We start from the raw sequence: 15318 nt of genomic DNA, 5'->3' as shown, positions 1-15318 counted from the left end.
GTGTATGAGGTGTGTTTGATTGTTCTGGACCTGTACTCTCTGGAGGTTAGAAAAACGGAGGGTGCGGGGATTTCATTTAAACTAATTAAAAGGCCTAAATAGAGTGGACGCGAAGGAGTCCAGGACCAGAGGGCATAGCCTCAGAATACTAGGATATCCCTCAGACCAAAGGCGAGAAAGGATTTCTTTAGCCAGAGGGTGGTGAATGTGAGGAATTCATTGCCACAGACCAGCTGGAGAGGCCAAGTTATTGGGTATATTTAAAACGAAGGTTGATAAGTTTTTGATTAGTAAGGGTATTAAAGGTTACGGGGAAAGGCAGAAGAATGGGGTTGAGAGGGTTAATAAATCAGATCACGAACGAATGGGCCAAATTCTGTTCCAAACAAGCTGTCAATTCAACCTAATCCCATGTGTGTTGGGTTGTTCAGTTGCGGGACTCGGGGTGAGGGGCGTTGAGTTGGAAACGTGGCTCGGGTATACGATGGCGGGGCTTACCGATGGGCCGTCTCGTTATCGAACTGCGCATGCTCCACCGGAGTCTCGCGGGATTTCGCGCCGCGACTCATCATGGTTGTTGTGAGTTGCGTTGCCCCGGTAACTGCAGGCAGCAGGACGGAGGAGGTAATTGGGGGTTCGTGTGTGTCGGGAACTGGTGGTCACCCTGTGTCTCGGGCTGGTGGTTACCCTGTGTGTCGGGAACTGGTGGTCTCGGGTGGTTACCCTGTGTGTCGGGAGCTGGTGGTCTCGGGTGGTTGCACTGTGTCTCGGGTGGTTACCCTGTGTCTCTGGCTGGTGGTGTAGTTCTGCCTGTTGTGCCAGTCCCTAATGAGTTGTGTGTGGTGGAACATTCTGGCAGGAAATGTGAGGACGCACAGCATGAACGGTGGGGTCCTGAAGAACGGAGCCATCTTGTAGTACGTCCAAAACTTGAAGGTGCCGTTGCAGGTAGAATAACGTGGTTCGGAAGTTTGGATAGTGAATGCAAGAGCAGGGAGCTTATGCTTCATAACTGTTAAAGACCTCGGCTAGTAACACACACACAATGCTGGAAGAATTCAGGCAGCATCTATGGAAAAGAGTACGGTCGACGTTTCGGGCCGAGACCCTTCAGCAGGACTGAAGAAAAAAAAGTTGAGTAGATTTAAAAGGTGGGAGAGGGGAGAGAGAAACACAAGTAGATAGATGAAAGCGGAAGAGGGAAGAGATGAAGTAAAGAGCTCGGAAGTTGATTCGGAAAAGAAATACATGTTGGAGAAGATGGAATCTAATAGGAGAAGATTGAAGGCCATGGAAGTAAGAAAAAAAGGGGAAGGAGCACCAGAGGGAGGCGATGGGCAGGCAAAAAGATAAGGTGAGAGAGGGAAAAGGGGATGGGCAATGGTGAAAGGGTGGGGCATTACCTAGAAGTTGATGTTCATGTCATCAGATTGGAGACTGCCCAGGCAGAATACAAAGTGTTTTTCCTCCAGCCTAAGTGTGGCCTCGTCTTTAACAGTAGAGGAGGCTATGGATTGATATCTTGGAATGGAAAGTGGAATTAAAATCTGGGATCCCACTAAGTACAGCTTTCCTTCCCCTCCCCCCCCCCCCCCCCGATTTTCTGCATTCCACAGGGAGAGACATGACTCCCTTGTCCATTCATCCATCCCCACTGATCTCCCTCCCAACACTTATCCTAGCAAGTGGAACAAGTGCTAAATCTGCCCCTACACCCCCTCCCTCACTACAGGGTCCCAAACAGTCCTTCCAGCTGAGGTGGCACTTCAACTGTGAGTCTTTTGGGGTCATCTACTGTATATAAGTGAGACCTGACATAGGTTGGGAGATCTCTTTGCTGAGCACCTGCACTCCATCTGCCAGAAGAAGTGGGATCTCCCAGTGGCAACTCATTTGACTTTCACTTCCCATTCTGATGGTGTTGGCGGAGAGTTCATAGGAATGTGTGAATCGTAAAATAAGTTAGTATAGTTGTAAGTGGGTGGCCAATGTTCGGCATTGACTTGTTGGACTGAAGGACCTGTTTCTGTGCTTTTTATCTCCCTGTGACTCTATGAAAATTACTGAACTTGTTTAAAACCCTCTGATTCACTTACAAGTTCCATTCTAAAATGAAATACCATAATTGAAACCATAATGGAAGTGAGCTGAGAACTGATTTGGGTTTGCTTGTTAGTAAGAGTTCTACTGTTATCTTGGAATAAGTTGTAACAGAGTGTATGGTTGTTATTGTAAAATACAGTACTGTAGAATAAGTCTTTGGCACATATGTTTAACTAGGGTGCCTAATAGTTTTGTATAGTAATTTTATGTAGTTATTTTATTGCATTGTGTTGCTGCTGCAGAAAACAAATTTCATGACATGTGAGTTATCTTGGACTGAGAGTGGGAAGGGGCAGGGAGAGGAGAATCATGGCTGGGAAAGGGGAAGGAAGAATGGAGGGAGCACGAAGCACTAGAGAGGCATTCTGTAATGCTCAATAAACCAGTTGTTTGGAATCAAATGACCTTGCCTGATGTCTCAGGGCTGGGTGTGTCTGCACCTGTACCATTCTCTATGCCTGGTACTCCTCTGCCATCTGTCCCACACCCCTCCTGTGGTGCTGCACCCTTGCCATTCCCAGCATTTTTTGATCCTGCCAGATTTACAAGCACTCTCTCTGTTCCACGTCGACAAGTACTTCCTTTGAAAAGTCTCAGGCACCCTTGCTGTATATATGTGGTTAAGACTTTTGTACAGTATGTAGAAATTAATTGAAGTATGAAGATGGGTTGGCACAGTGGCATTGTTGGTAGACCTGCTACATTCTGGGTCCAATGATCCATTTTTATTCCTGACCTTTACTGTTGTCTGTGAGGAGTTTGCACGTTCTTGCTGATGGCATGGATGTTCTTCCAGTTTTGTTTTGTGTCCCAAAGATGCGCACGTTGGTAGATTGGTTGGACTCTGTGAATTGTTCCTGATGTGTAGGTGAGTGGTAGAATCTGGAGAGCTGATGGGAATGTGGGGAGGGGAGAAAAAAATGGGATCAGTAGAAGATTAGTACTTTCTGGGACTTAGGGACTTTTTCTGTGCTGCATACTCTAGTAATCTAGAAGGTAAAGAGTGCCAGTGCTAAGATAACTTGTTTAGGTTATTGAGAGTATTACTAATGGACACTGTATTATTCACCTATTGCTTTTGGATAGAAATGGCTGAATACCAATGGTGTGTTTATAGGCTTTTACTTTGATAATGTTTGTAATTTAAAATATTCCCTGATATAGTGTAAGAAGTTGCAGCCAGTTGCATACCCATATATACCCTAAACTCATTCTTTGAGGTCGAGTTCACAGTGCAGTACAGGAACAGGTCCTTTGATCTACAATGTCTACACCAAATATAATATTGATTTAAGTTAATTATCTTTCTGCTTGTACAAGACCCAAAGCCCTCCATTTACAGCCTCTTAAAGCACTACTATTGTATCCACTTGTATAAAGCAGAATTGTGGCTGCAGAGGGTAAAAAAAAACTAGCCCTGAGCGTCTCCCTTGAACTTTCCCCCCTCACCCTAAATCAGGGGTGGGCAAACTTTTTGACTTGTGGGCCACAAAGGGTTCTAAAATTTGACAGGGGGGCCGGACTAGGAGCAGATGGACGGAGTGTTTTGGTAATACACCTCATAAGAGAAAATAAAATATCATGGGATATGTAGAAAACATGTGCTTTAATTTCAATTGAAAATGAACAAATGCATTACAACAAAATATCTGTCTTTGAAGTCCCATGGTATTTAGCTATTTATTGAAATGACTTTTAAAACACTGAAAATTAAATGAATAAAATACAGCTTTTTTAATAGTAACAGTTATTATTTTAAAGCACTGAAAATTCTGTTATCCTTCAAGATATTATCATCATCACTCTCCTCCTGACTGTCTTTATTTCAAAAACGGTAGGAGATGCAGGTCTACTTGTCCTGCTCCTTCTTATTCAATTGTCCCCTGTGCCAAAACTCAACAACGACCAGCACAAGGACAGAACAGTGACAGCGCACCAGTATGCGGAACGCGTTATTTGATCTGGAGCGCATTTTTTATTTTGAGAACGTACGTGCACCTGCGCACTACTCATGTCCATCACTTAACAGAAATGACATGTAACATGTAAGGCTTATTGAAAAAAATATTTTCAAATGCATTTTTTACATAACACAACGAAGAAACTTATTTTTAATTTCAGTGGGAACAGTGTTGTTGGACTCCCTTTTTAGCCAGCGCATCAAAGTCTGGATTTAGTTTTGTTGTGGCGAAAACGCCAGAATTGCGGCGAAAAAAACGTTAACAAGGTTTATTAATATAATTTCATCAAGTTCTGCGGGCCGGATTAAAAAGCTTAACGGGCCGCATATGGCCCCCGGGCCGTAGTTTGCCCATGCCTGCCCTAAATGCATATCCTGTAGCATTTGACAAAGCTGCCTACCCTCTTGTAATTTTTGAACTTCTATTAGGTTTCCCTTCAGCCTCTGCTGCTCTAGAGAAAGCAATCTAAGTTTGTCCAACCTCTCCTTATAGCTAATACTCTAAAATCCAGGCAGCTTTCTGATAAATCTCTTCTGCACCCTTCCAAAGCCGCCACATTCTTCCTGTAATGGGATGAACATAACTGCACACCTCCAGACTTTGAAATGCAATGTTCTGAACATTGAAGGCAACCATGTCAATCCCTTCTTTACCACCCTAACTTCTTGCATAACCACTTTCAATGAGCTGTGGACTTGGACCCCAAGATCCTTCGGTACAGCAATGCTGTAAGGATCATGTCATTTTTTGTTACATTTGATCTCCCAAAGTGTAACACCTCATTCTTGCTCTGATTAAACTTAGGCTGCCATTTGTTCCCATATGTCTATAACAATCTACATTCTGCTGTATTCTTGATCAGCCCTCTAATATGTCCATAACTCCATCAATCTCTGTGTCCTCTGATAACTTACTAACTCACTATCTACATTTTCACCTAAGTCACTTGTATATATCACAAACAGCAGAGGCTCCAGCACTGATCCCTGCAGAATACCACTGGTCACTAATCTCCAGTCAGAATAACATGGCTCCACACCCCTCCCCACCCCCACTATCTTTTATAAGCAAGCCAATCCTGAATCCAAAATCACCATGCATCTTAACCTTCTGGATCAGCCTACCATGAGGGACCTTGTCAAGTGCCTTACTGAAATACATGCTGTCGACATGCGCTCCTTACTCCCATTAATCACCTTTGTTTTCTCAAAAAATGAACTCAGTCAAGTTTATAAGACATAATTTGTCCTGTACAAAGCCAAGCTGACTGTCCGTAATAACACCGTAAGACATAGGCCATTCAGCCCGTTGAGTCTGCCCTGCCATTCCATCATGGCTGATTGCAGATCACACTCAACCCCGTACACTTCCCTTTTCACCATAACCTTTGATGCCCTGACCAATCAGGAAGCTATCAACTTTCGCTTTAAATATACCGATGGTCTTGACCTCTACAGTTGTGTGTGGCAGAACATTCCATGGGTTAATTACTCTCTGGCTAAAACAAATCCTTCTTATCTCTGTTCTAAAGGGTCGCCCCTTAATTTTGAGTCTGTGCCCTCTAGTTCTTAACGCACCCACCATAAGAAACATCTTATCCATGTCCACCATATCTAGTCCTTTCAACATTCGGTAGGTTTCAATGAGATTCCCCCCCCCCCCCCCCCCCATATTTTTCTCAATTCTAGTGAGTACAGGCCCAAACCTGCTGATATGTTAACCCCTCCATTCCCAGAATCATCCTTGTGAACCTCCTCTGGACTCTCTACAATGACAATACATCCTTTCTTAGATGTGGGCCCCAAAACTGTTGACAGTATTCTGTGCAGCCTGACTAATGTCTTATAAAGCCTCAGCATTATCTCCTTGTTTTTATATTCTGTTCCGCTTGAAATGATGGCAATATTGCATTTGCCTTTTTTATCACAGACTCAACCTCTAAATTAACCTTCTGGGAATCTTGCACGAGAACTCCCAACTCCCTTGGCACTACTGAAGTTTGGATTTTTTCCCCCATTAAGATGATAGTCTGCACTTTTGTTCCTTTTACCAAAATGCATTATCATACATTTCCCAACACTATTCCATCTGGTATATTTTTGCCCATTCTTCCAATATGCCCAAGTCCTTCTGAAATCAAATCGCATTGCTTCTTCAGCAATACCTACACTCCACCTATCTTCACATCATCTGTAAATTTTGTCACAAAACCATCAATTCCATCTAAATCATTGATAAACAATGTGAAAAGTAGTGGTCCCAATACTGACCCCTGAGGAACACCACTAATCACTGGCAGCCAACCAGAAAAGGCACTCTTTATTCCCGTCCTGACGAAGGGTTTCGACCCAAAACGTCAACAGCGCTTCTCCTTATAGATGCTGCCTGGCCTGCTGTGTTCCACCAGTATTTTGTGTGTGTTGCTTGAATTTCCAGCATCTGCAGATTTCCTCGTGTTTGCCTTTTATTCCCGCTTGCCTTCTCCTGTTGTCAACCATTCCTCTCTCCATGCCAGTGTCTTTCCTATAATGCCATGGGGCTTTATCTTGTTAAGCAGCCTCATGTATGGCATCTTATCAAATGTCTTCTGAAAATCCAAATAAATTACATCCACTGCCTCTCCTTTGTCCACCCTGCTTGTTACTTCCTTGAAGAATTCTAACAGATTTGTCAGGTAAGATTTCACTTCACAGAAACCATGTTGACTTTGACTTATCTTTAGACTCCAAATACCCAAAAGCTCTTCTTTAATAATGGACTCCAACACTTTCCCCAATCACTGAGATTAGGCTAACTGGTCGATACTTTACATTATTTTGAGTTCTCTCTTAAAGAGTAGAATGACATTTGCAATTTTCCAGTCCACCAGAACCAATCCAGAATAAAGTGATTTTTGAAAGATCATAGCCAGTGCATCATTCTTTCCAGGTACTTCTTTCAAAACTCTGAGATGCAGTTCATCTGATCAGGGTAACTTATCCATGTTAAGACCTTCAGTTTGCCTAGCATTTTTTACTTTGTAATAGCAATGGCACCCACTTCTGCTCCCTGACACTCACAGACTTCTGAGCCACTGCTAGTGTCTTCCACAGTGAAGACTGGTGCAAAGTATCAGTTAATCTGCCATTTCATTGTTCCTCGTTACCTCACCGGTGATTGTTTTCCAGTGGTCCAATATGAGACTCTTATCTCTCTTTTACTCTTTATATAACTGAAAAAACTTTTGGAATCCTGCTTTATATTATTGGCTAGTTTACTCTCATATTTCATCTTTTCCCTTCTTAGGACTTTTTAGATGCCTTTTGTTGGATTTTGACACCTTCCTAATCATCCAACTTCCCACTCACTTTTGCTACATTGCATGCCCTTACTTTGTCATGGAGTGTATGGTCCTTAACTTCATTTGTCAGCCCCTGCCCTTTGAGAATACTTGTTCTGTGGGACACATCTAACCTACATGACTTTGTCAAGGGCAGGTCATGCCTTACGAACATGATTGAATTTTTTGAGCATGTTACTAAACACATTGATGAAGGTAGAGCAGTTGATGCAGTGTACATGGATTTCAGCAAGTCATTTAATAAAGTACCCCATGCAAGGCTTATTGAGAAAGTAAGAAGGCATGGGATTCAAGGGGACCTTGCTTTGTGGATCCAGAATTGGCTTGCCCACAGAAGGCAAAGAGTGGTTGTAGACGGGTCATATTCTACGTAGAGGTTGGTGACCAGTGGTGTGCCTCAAGGATCTGTTCTGGGATCCCTACTCTTCGTGATTTTCATAAATGATTTAGGTGAGGAAATGGAGGGATGGATTAGTAAATTTGCTGATGGTGTTGTGGATAGTGTGGAGGACTGTCAAAGGTTACAGTGGGACATCGATAGGATGCAAAACTGGGCTGAGAAGTGGCAGATGGAGTTCAACCCAGATAAGTGTGAGGTGGTTCATTTTAGTAGGTCAAATATGATGGCAGAATATAGTATAAATGGTAAGACTCTTGGCAGTGTGAACGATCAGAGGGATCTTGGAGTCTGAGTCCATAGGACACTCAAAGCTGCTGCACAGATTGAGTCTGTGGTTAAGAAGGCATACGGTGCATTGGCCTTCATCAACTGTGGGATTGAGTTTAAGAGCCGAGAGGTAATGTTACAGCTATATAGGACCCTGGTCAGACCCCACTTGGAGTACTATGCTCAGTTCTGGTCGCCTCACTACAGGAAGGATGTGGAAACTATAGAAAGGGTGCAAAGGAGATTTACAAGTATGTTGCCTGGATTGGGGAGCATGCCTTATGAGAATAGGTTGAGTGAACTCGGCCTTTTCTCTTTGGAGCAGAGAAGGATGAAAAGTGACCTGATAGAGGTGTATAAGATAATTAGTCCGTGAGCCAGTAGGGTTGGTTGGTACCATTTGAGGGGAATAATACTCATAATGATCTTTGGCAAGGTATACATCTCCAGAGTTAGAAAATATGTGATAGCATTGCACCAGTGGCACTTTATGTGTGCAATCATGCATTTTATAACACTACCCTAAAATAAGCATTTCTGAAGAGTGGCCAATATAAAGTACAACATATATAGTCAACCTAGTGGTATCTTGTCATCAGTGATCCCTCAACATTGAAATTCGTCATGATGATAGCTGAGTTCAAGCACTTTTCATCACATTATAAAATTCTACATTGAGAACTATGTCATTGGTGGCACTCACAGTACAGTGCCCAATTTCAGTAGAGTGAATCATTTCATTTTTAGAAAAATATTTGTCTGTTGTTTACTTTGGAAAAGTCAATAAAACCCTTGGGCACATATAATCACATGGATTTGTAGAGAATTTATTCAGGAATTCAAATAAGTAATCACTTTTTGTATATATTCCAGATTAACATCAGTACAGTAGAAAATGTTACCCCCCCACCCCCCAAAAAGTAAAAAACCTCATTTGGGGAGATTTCTGGAGTTTTATCAATGTCATGATATTTTCCAAATTGTATCAAATCAAAACAATCTTAAGCTTTTGTCATAGCATATAGAATTACAGTACAATAATTCAAATGTGGGTTTCCACACAGCCACAACCTAGGCCCCATTTGGTTGTAAAATGAATATATTTAATCAAAGACTGCCTTCCATACTTTCATAATCTATTAATAATCATAATAATTTTCAAAGTCCTCCATGTCTTTCACATCTTCATCTGAACTTTCCACACTCTGAGGTGGAATGTTGGTTCTCACAGTCTGCCAGTCTACATATGTCAGTACACCTGAGGCCATTTGGAACACGTGTACATCTTAGGGAGTGAACTTTTTTTTTGGACAGTTACAGGCCAGTAGATCCAGGACGGATGGCCTTCCATCCAATGCACCACCAACTGTTCAACTTCCTCTTCTCTCTCCATCTTCCATCCTCTGCCAACAGGGCTTGGCACTTGTGGGTCCTTCTCCATATACTAGCCTGGTAGTTGGCTCACTGTGCCTGTTTTGTTAAGCAGTCCTTGCATGGTGGGAGTTGATGACTTTCGATTTCACCTTTTTTGGCACAGAAGAGGTGATACCTGAGCTCATTGACCTTGGTGGTCAATGCTTTTGGGGCATACAGGAGACATGTAAATGCCTCAAGTTTGTCCATCAGTTCTGGGGAGAGGTCCTATTCCTGACCCAACTCTAAGAATGTGTCCTGAGTTTCCCTGTTGCTGGTCAGAAGCTTTAAGGCACTTGTCTTCCCTTTGCCTGCAAAAGCATTTACAGTGTCGCATCCTGTATATGCGTGCAATCCCTGAGAGCCCTACAAACCTCTATGCCAACACTGCAATGCTATCACATATTTTCTAGCACTAGGGGTATGTATCTGGCCAAAAATCACTAAGAATTATTCCCCCCAGTTGGTACCAGTGGCCCAAATTTGGGGTCCTGGCTCACAGACTAGATGAGAGGCATTAATCGTGTGGATAGTCAGAGACTTTTTCCCAGGGCTGAAATGGCTAACACGTGAGGGCACAGTTTTAGGGTGTTGGAAGTAGGTACATAGGAGATGTCAGGGGTGAGTTTTTTTACGCAGAGAGTGGTGAGTGCGTGGAATAGGCTGCCAGTGACAATGGTGGAGCTGGATACGATTGGGTGTTTTAAGAGACTCCTGGATAGGTACATGGAGCTTAGAAAAATAGAGGGCTATGGGTAACCCTAGGTTATTTCTAAATTAAGTATGTGTTTGGCACAGCATTGTGGGCCGGAGGACCTGTATTGTACTGTAGGTTTTCTATGTTTCTATCCTGTGCTTTGTGAGTTATTCCCAGTGAATTCTGCCACCTCTGCTCTGCCATCATCCCTTCCAGTATCCAGGCCACCTGGGCAAGTTCTTCTGTCATGCCTCTGTAATTCCCTTTATTCTACTGAGATACGGAAACATCTGATTTGTGCTTCTTCACCTCAAACTGCTGTATAAAATTCAATGATATTATGATCACTGTCCCCTAAGAGCTCCTTTACATTAAGCTCCCTAATGAGATCTGGGTTATTACACAACACCCAATCTAAGATGGCCTTTCCCCAATTAAACTCGAGCACAAGCTGCTCTAAAAAAGCCATCTCATAGCATTCAATAAAGTCCCTCTTGTGATCTGACACCAACCTGATTTTCCCAATCCCCTTTTGAAGTCCCCTGTTACAATTGTGTCATCCTTATTACATGTCCTTTCCAGCTGCCTTTGCAATCTCAACCCCACATCTTGGCTACTATTTGGAGGCTGTAGTGTTCTCGCTCAGGTGTAAGAGAACGCTGAACTAAACACCAAGGTAAACCGTAGTCAATGAAAACAGGATCGCAGTAAGATTAACCGTTTACTGTTCACTCTTCCACATTAACGTATGGTGAAAACTGTTGATAAAACAATATAAGATTTGTACAGTATTTGTTTCCTTCTTGATATCACATTTACATCGTAAATACTTGCAAAAGTAAACTACAACAACTACATTACATTAAAATGCAGCATACAGTCAGAATCTACCTACGCCATTGACTGCTTTAAATACACTTCAACACAAACTATCCGCAACTCTTTAACTAACGAAAACATAAACCTTATCAACAGTCATTACTTTTAACAGAATCAGCGTTAACATTTTAATTCAACATATCGATTATCTCATGAACTTACGGCGTTGCTTCACTATGTTTCTAATGCGTAGAAAGACAACTTTTCTTGCGCTGATCTTGCACATGTGAGCTCCCTCCTTCCCGTTTCTCCAAACTGGTATTTTCCCACAAGACACAGCGAAACCGGATGTGACGTCATCGCATGCTGCGATATATCACAGACAACGAATTTACTTTAAACAATCTTAACTTTAACTAAAAAATGCTAACAAACGAATTACTAAAGCGAAAATATTATAAACTAAACAAATGCCATAAAGGCAACACAGAGGCCTATATAATAATTCCCATCATGGTTTTTTTTACGCTTGCAGTTTCTTAACTCCACCCACAAAGATTTGACATTCTCTGAACCTATGTCACCTTTTTCTAAAGATGTAATTCCATCTTTTACCAACAGAGCCACACCACCGTCTATGCCTTCCTGCCTGTTCTTTCAATACAAACTATATCTCTTGTTGTAAAGCTCCCAACTATGACCTTCTTTCAGCCACGACTCAGTGATGCCCATAACATCATACTGACCAATCTCTAATTGCGCCACGAGTTCAATCTCCTTATTTCGAATACTACGTGCATTTAAATACAACAGCTGAATCCTGCATTCTTTGCCCTTTTGAGTTTTGCCTGTGTTACAATTTAACTCTTTACATTTTCTGCATTTGAACCAAATTATTAGCATGTCTTTTCTTACATTCATATTACACCCACTATCTACTTGTAAACCTGCTGGCTCATCCTCAGCTCTGTCATACTGGTTCTCACCCCCCCCCCCCCCGCCATATTAGTTTAAACCGCTCCCAATAGCGTGAGTAAACCTGCCTGCAAGAATATTGGACCCCCTTGAATTCAAGTGCAACCAGTCCCTTTTGTACATGTCATACCTGCTTCAGCAGTGAATCCCAATGATCCAGAAATCTGAATCCCTGCCCCGCTTCCAATTCTTCAGCCACACATTTCTCTGCTACCTCGTTCTATTCCTATTCTTAGTGTTGCATGGCACAGGCAGCATTCCCAAGATTACTACCCTTGGGGTCCTAATCAGTGTTTTTGTTTTTGCAATTGTGCATAAGTCATTTTTAAAAATCCTCTCCAGTAGCTTTCCTCCTCCTGATGTGAGGCTCACCAGCCTATAATTTCCTGTTTTATCTGTATTACACTTCTTCAACCAAGGAGCAATACTGACTACTCTCCAGTCCTCTAGGACTTTGCTGTTCCTAGTATGGATACAAATAATCTTTCTCAAGGTGTACAATGTCCTGTGTATGTTACTAAAAAGGGCTTCTTTGGTTTGTTACGAGTAGGAATGTTTCTTTGTCTGTTAAATGTTTCTCTCGCCGTTGTTTCGCTTTAGAATGGCTGATATGGTAATTGTATTCATTTGTTAATCAATGGGGAATGTTATTGTGTTTTGTGAGGCTGGGAACTTGGGGGAGGGGTTGCGCGGGCTTGGGGGTGAAGGGAGTCGGGAGGGAGACGCCGAGGAAGGTGGACGTGCGCTCGGAAGACCACCGGGGAGTCCGAGGTGGAAGACGTGGAAGTCGGAGGCAAGCGACGAGGGGTCGAATGGTTCGCTGGTTGAGCTCCAACGAGTGCACTAAACTGACTGAACTTTGATAAGTTGGCGCCTTTTGTTTTTTTCTTGTATATATGTATATTGTATTGCCTAATACTCTTTTAATTTTAGTAAACTCTTTAAAGTGTATTTCATACCGGTATTTGTTGTGGGTTTGATACTGTTGGCGGGCGCGAGGCATAAACGCGATTCTCACAGCACCTGCGTGTACAGGAGGCGGGGTTGCTGAGTGGCTGGATCTCCTTTTCCCCTAGACATATACCAGCCTTTTGGGTAAGTGTTACATTTGTGGGGTGCTCGCCCGGGATTGGATTGTCAGGGGGCTGTGGAATGGCGCAGGCAGCAGAGCGGAGATGAACAGAGATAAGATTGTTCGCTGGCGAATTTGAAGGTGTACCAGTACAGTACGCATGCGTAGTGAGCGGAGTGAATTTTCGAGTTTCGGGAGACGCGGTAGTGCGGGGGTTAAGTTGGTGAATGGTATGGGGCAGGTAGAGTTGGTAGCTAGATGGTGTGGTAAAGAGGTGGAGTCTAGCTGGGTGTTGGTTCGTATGAGTGCTGACGTCAGGACGTTGGAACTGCCGGCGACGGTCAGTGTACCGGGGGAGGAGGGGCTGTGGGGGCTCCACCCCTTCTACGAGGATGAGGCAGAGGAGACATCAGAGGAGGAGCTAGGGCTAGAGGAAAACCCCAGAGAGGTGGCAGGCACTAGCAAAGGGAGGAGGGAGGAGGGAGTCGTGACTAGGCCCCGCCCCCCAGGTAGGGGGGAAGCCTCGGAGCTGGCAGCCGCACTTAACTCCTTGGTGGGAGTGGCCGAGAGGCCATGGCTGAAGCTGGGGGTGTTCTCCGGAGCCAATCCGACTCCGGACGGGGAGGTGGACTATGAGACCTGGATCGAGCATACGTCTTTGATGTTAGAGGAGTGGCCAGGCTCGGAGGAGGAGAAGAGGCAGTGATTGGTGGGAATTTTGAGGGGTTTAGCAGCCAAAACAGTCCGGGAGTTGAAAGCTGAAAAGTCTGGGGCCTCAGTGGAGGAATGTATAGAAGTTTTGGAGGGAGCGTTTGGGTTGTCAGGGGAACCCTGGCTGCTTTTAGCAGAGTTCCAACGCCTGGAACAATGGAGAAGGGAAAAGCTCTCCGAGTACATACTTAGGATGGAGGGGATGCTGTCGGGGCTGCGGCGCTGGGGGGTAGTGAAGGCGCCTGACATGGCTAGCTTGAGGATGAGTCAGTTATTCAGTGGCTGTCTGGAAGAGGACAAGGTGGCGTGGACTATCCGGCAGGCTTATAGGAAAGGCCCTCCTCCATCGTTCGGGCCACTGATTAGAGAGGTGCGGGAGGAAGAGAGAGCATTGGGGTGAAAAAGGGGTGCGGGCCTATGGGAGCGATCCTCAGCGATACAGGAAGTGGTGGCTGGGTGGAGGAATGACAACCTGCCAGGGGGTAGAGAACCCCCTCTGGAGGGGAGGGACAGGGGAGGTACCCACTCTCAGGGGCGACCAGTGCAGTGGGTTGGGAGCGGGAGTCATCCTGGGAGAGGAGGGACGGCAGGCAGCGTGTGCTATAGCTGTGGAGAGGAGGGACACTTTAGGTGAGATTGTGAGAGACAAGGAGTTCCGCGGAGGACAAGCCCCCCTGCGACTAAGAAGGGGGAGGTGTCGGGAAACTTAGAGGCTCAGTGAGGGAACGGACTGGAGCCTCTGGAGGGACACGTTCCCAGAGATCAGCCAGGGGACCACCGGGTGCCCACGCCTCTATTCCAGATGGGCTGGTAGGACCCCGTGCCAGTGTGGGTCTACGGATAGAGGGAGTTTACACAAAAGCCGTTCTGGATACGGGATCGCAGGTGACCTTATTGTACCGGTCTTTCTACAACCAATATCTAAAGCATTTGCCCGTAACCCCATTTGACGCCCTGCAGATTTGGGGTGTGAGCGAGGGTGGCTACATGTACGATGGGTACCTATCGGTGAGATTGGACTTCTTGGAGGGCAATGTGGGAGTGTCCGAAGCTATTGAGACGTTGGTGTTGGTGTGTCCTGACCCGGTGGAAACCAGTGGTGCTGCCCTCCTGGTGGGGACTAATTCCCCCGTTGTGCGACGGCTCCTGGGAGCTTGTAAGGAGAAAGCGGGGGAAGACTTTCTGGAGACCCTCTCGGTGCATCCAGTGTTTCGAGCAGTGTTCGAAGAAGGGGTTGCCTCCCTAGGACTGGACCCGGAGTGTAAACGAGGGACGGTGCGGTGTACGCAGGCGAGGCCCAAGGTGATCCGACCCGGGGAGGTAGCACTAGTGATGGGGACCCCCAGATTCCCAGGAGTGCTGACGGGCGAAGCCCTGTTAGTAGACGCCCCGGACGACCTTGAAGGGGAGACACGATTTCCAGCGGGGGCGCTGGTGAGGCCCGAAGTGCAGAGACCAGGGGTGGTACATGCGAGGCGTATAGCTATAAGTGTCAGGAGCACCACGGCAAGAGAAATCACCTTTAAGAGGGGAATGCCGCTGGCACATCTGTTCCCGGTG

General features: G+C 44.9%; 1 protein-coding gene across 5 annotated transcripts in view; it reads left to right on the top strand.

Moving 5' to 3' along the window:
• The first annotated feature begins 533 nt into the window (after positions 1–533).
• Positions 534–15318, top strand: part of LOC140740442 (dynein axonemal assembly factor 1-like) — a 186088-nt gene continuing 171303 nt past the window's right edge. For 2 of the 5 annotated variants that reach the window (XM_073069579.1, XM_073069576.1), the window contains exon 1: positions 534–624. The gene's annotated coding sequence lies outside the window, so the exon portion shown is untranslated. Of the gene's footprint in view, positions 625–712; positions 1355–15318 lie in introns of those variants that run through there. The other 3 variants (XM_073069580.1, XM_073069578.1, XM_073069577.1) reach the window with 3 other exon arrangements.

Source organism: Hemitrygon akajei, chromosome 17, assembly GCF_048418815.1.
Source record: "Hemitrygon akajei chromosome 17, sHemAka1.3, whole genome shotgun sequence".
Taxonomy (NCBI): domain Eukaryota; kingdom Metazoa; phylum Chordata; class Chondrichthyes; order Myliobatiformes; family Dasyatidae; genus Hemitrygon; species Hemitrygon akajei.
This window is presented reverse-complemented; position numbering and strand designations above follow the sequence as displayed.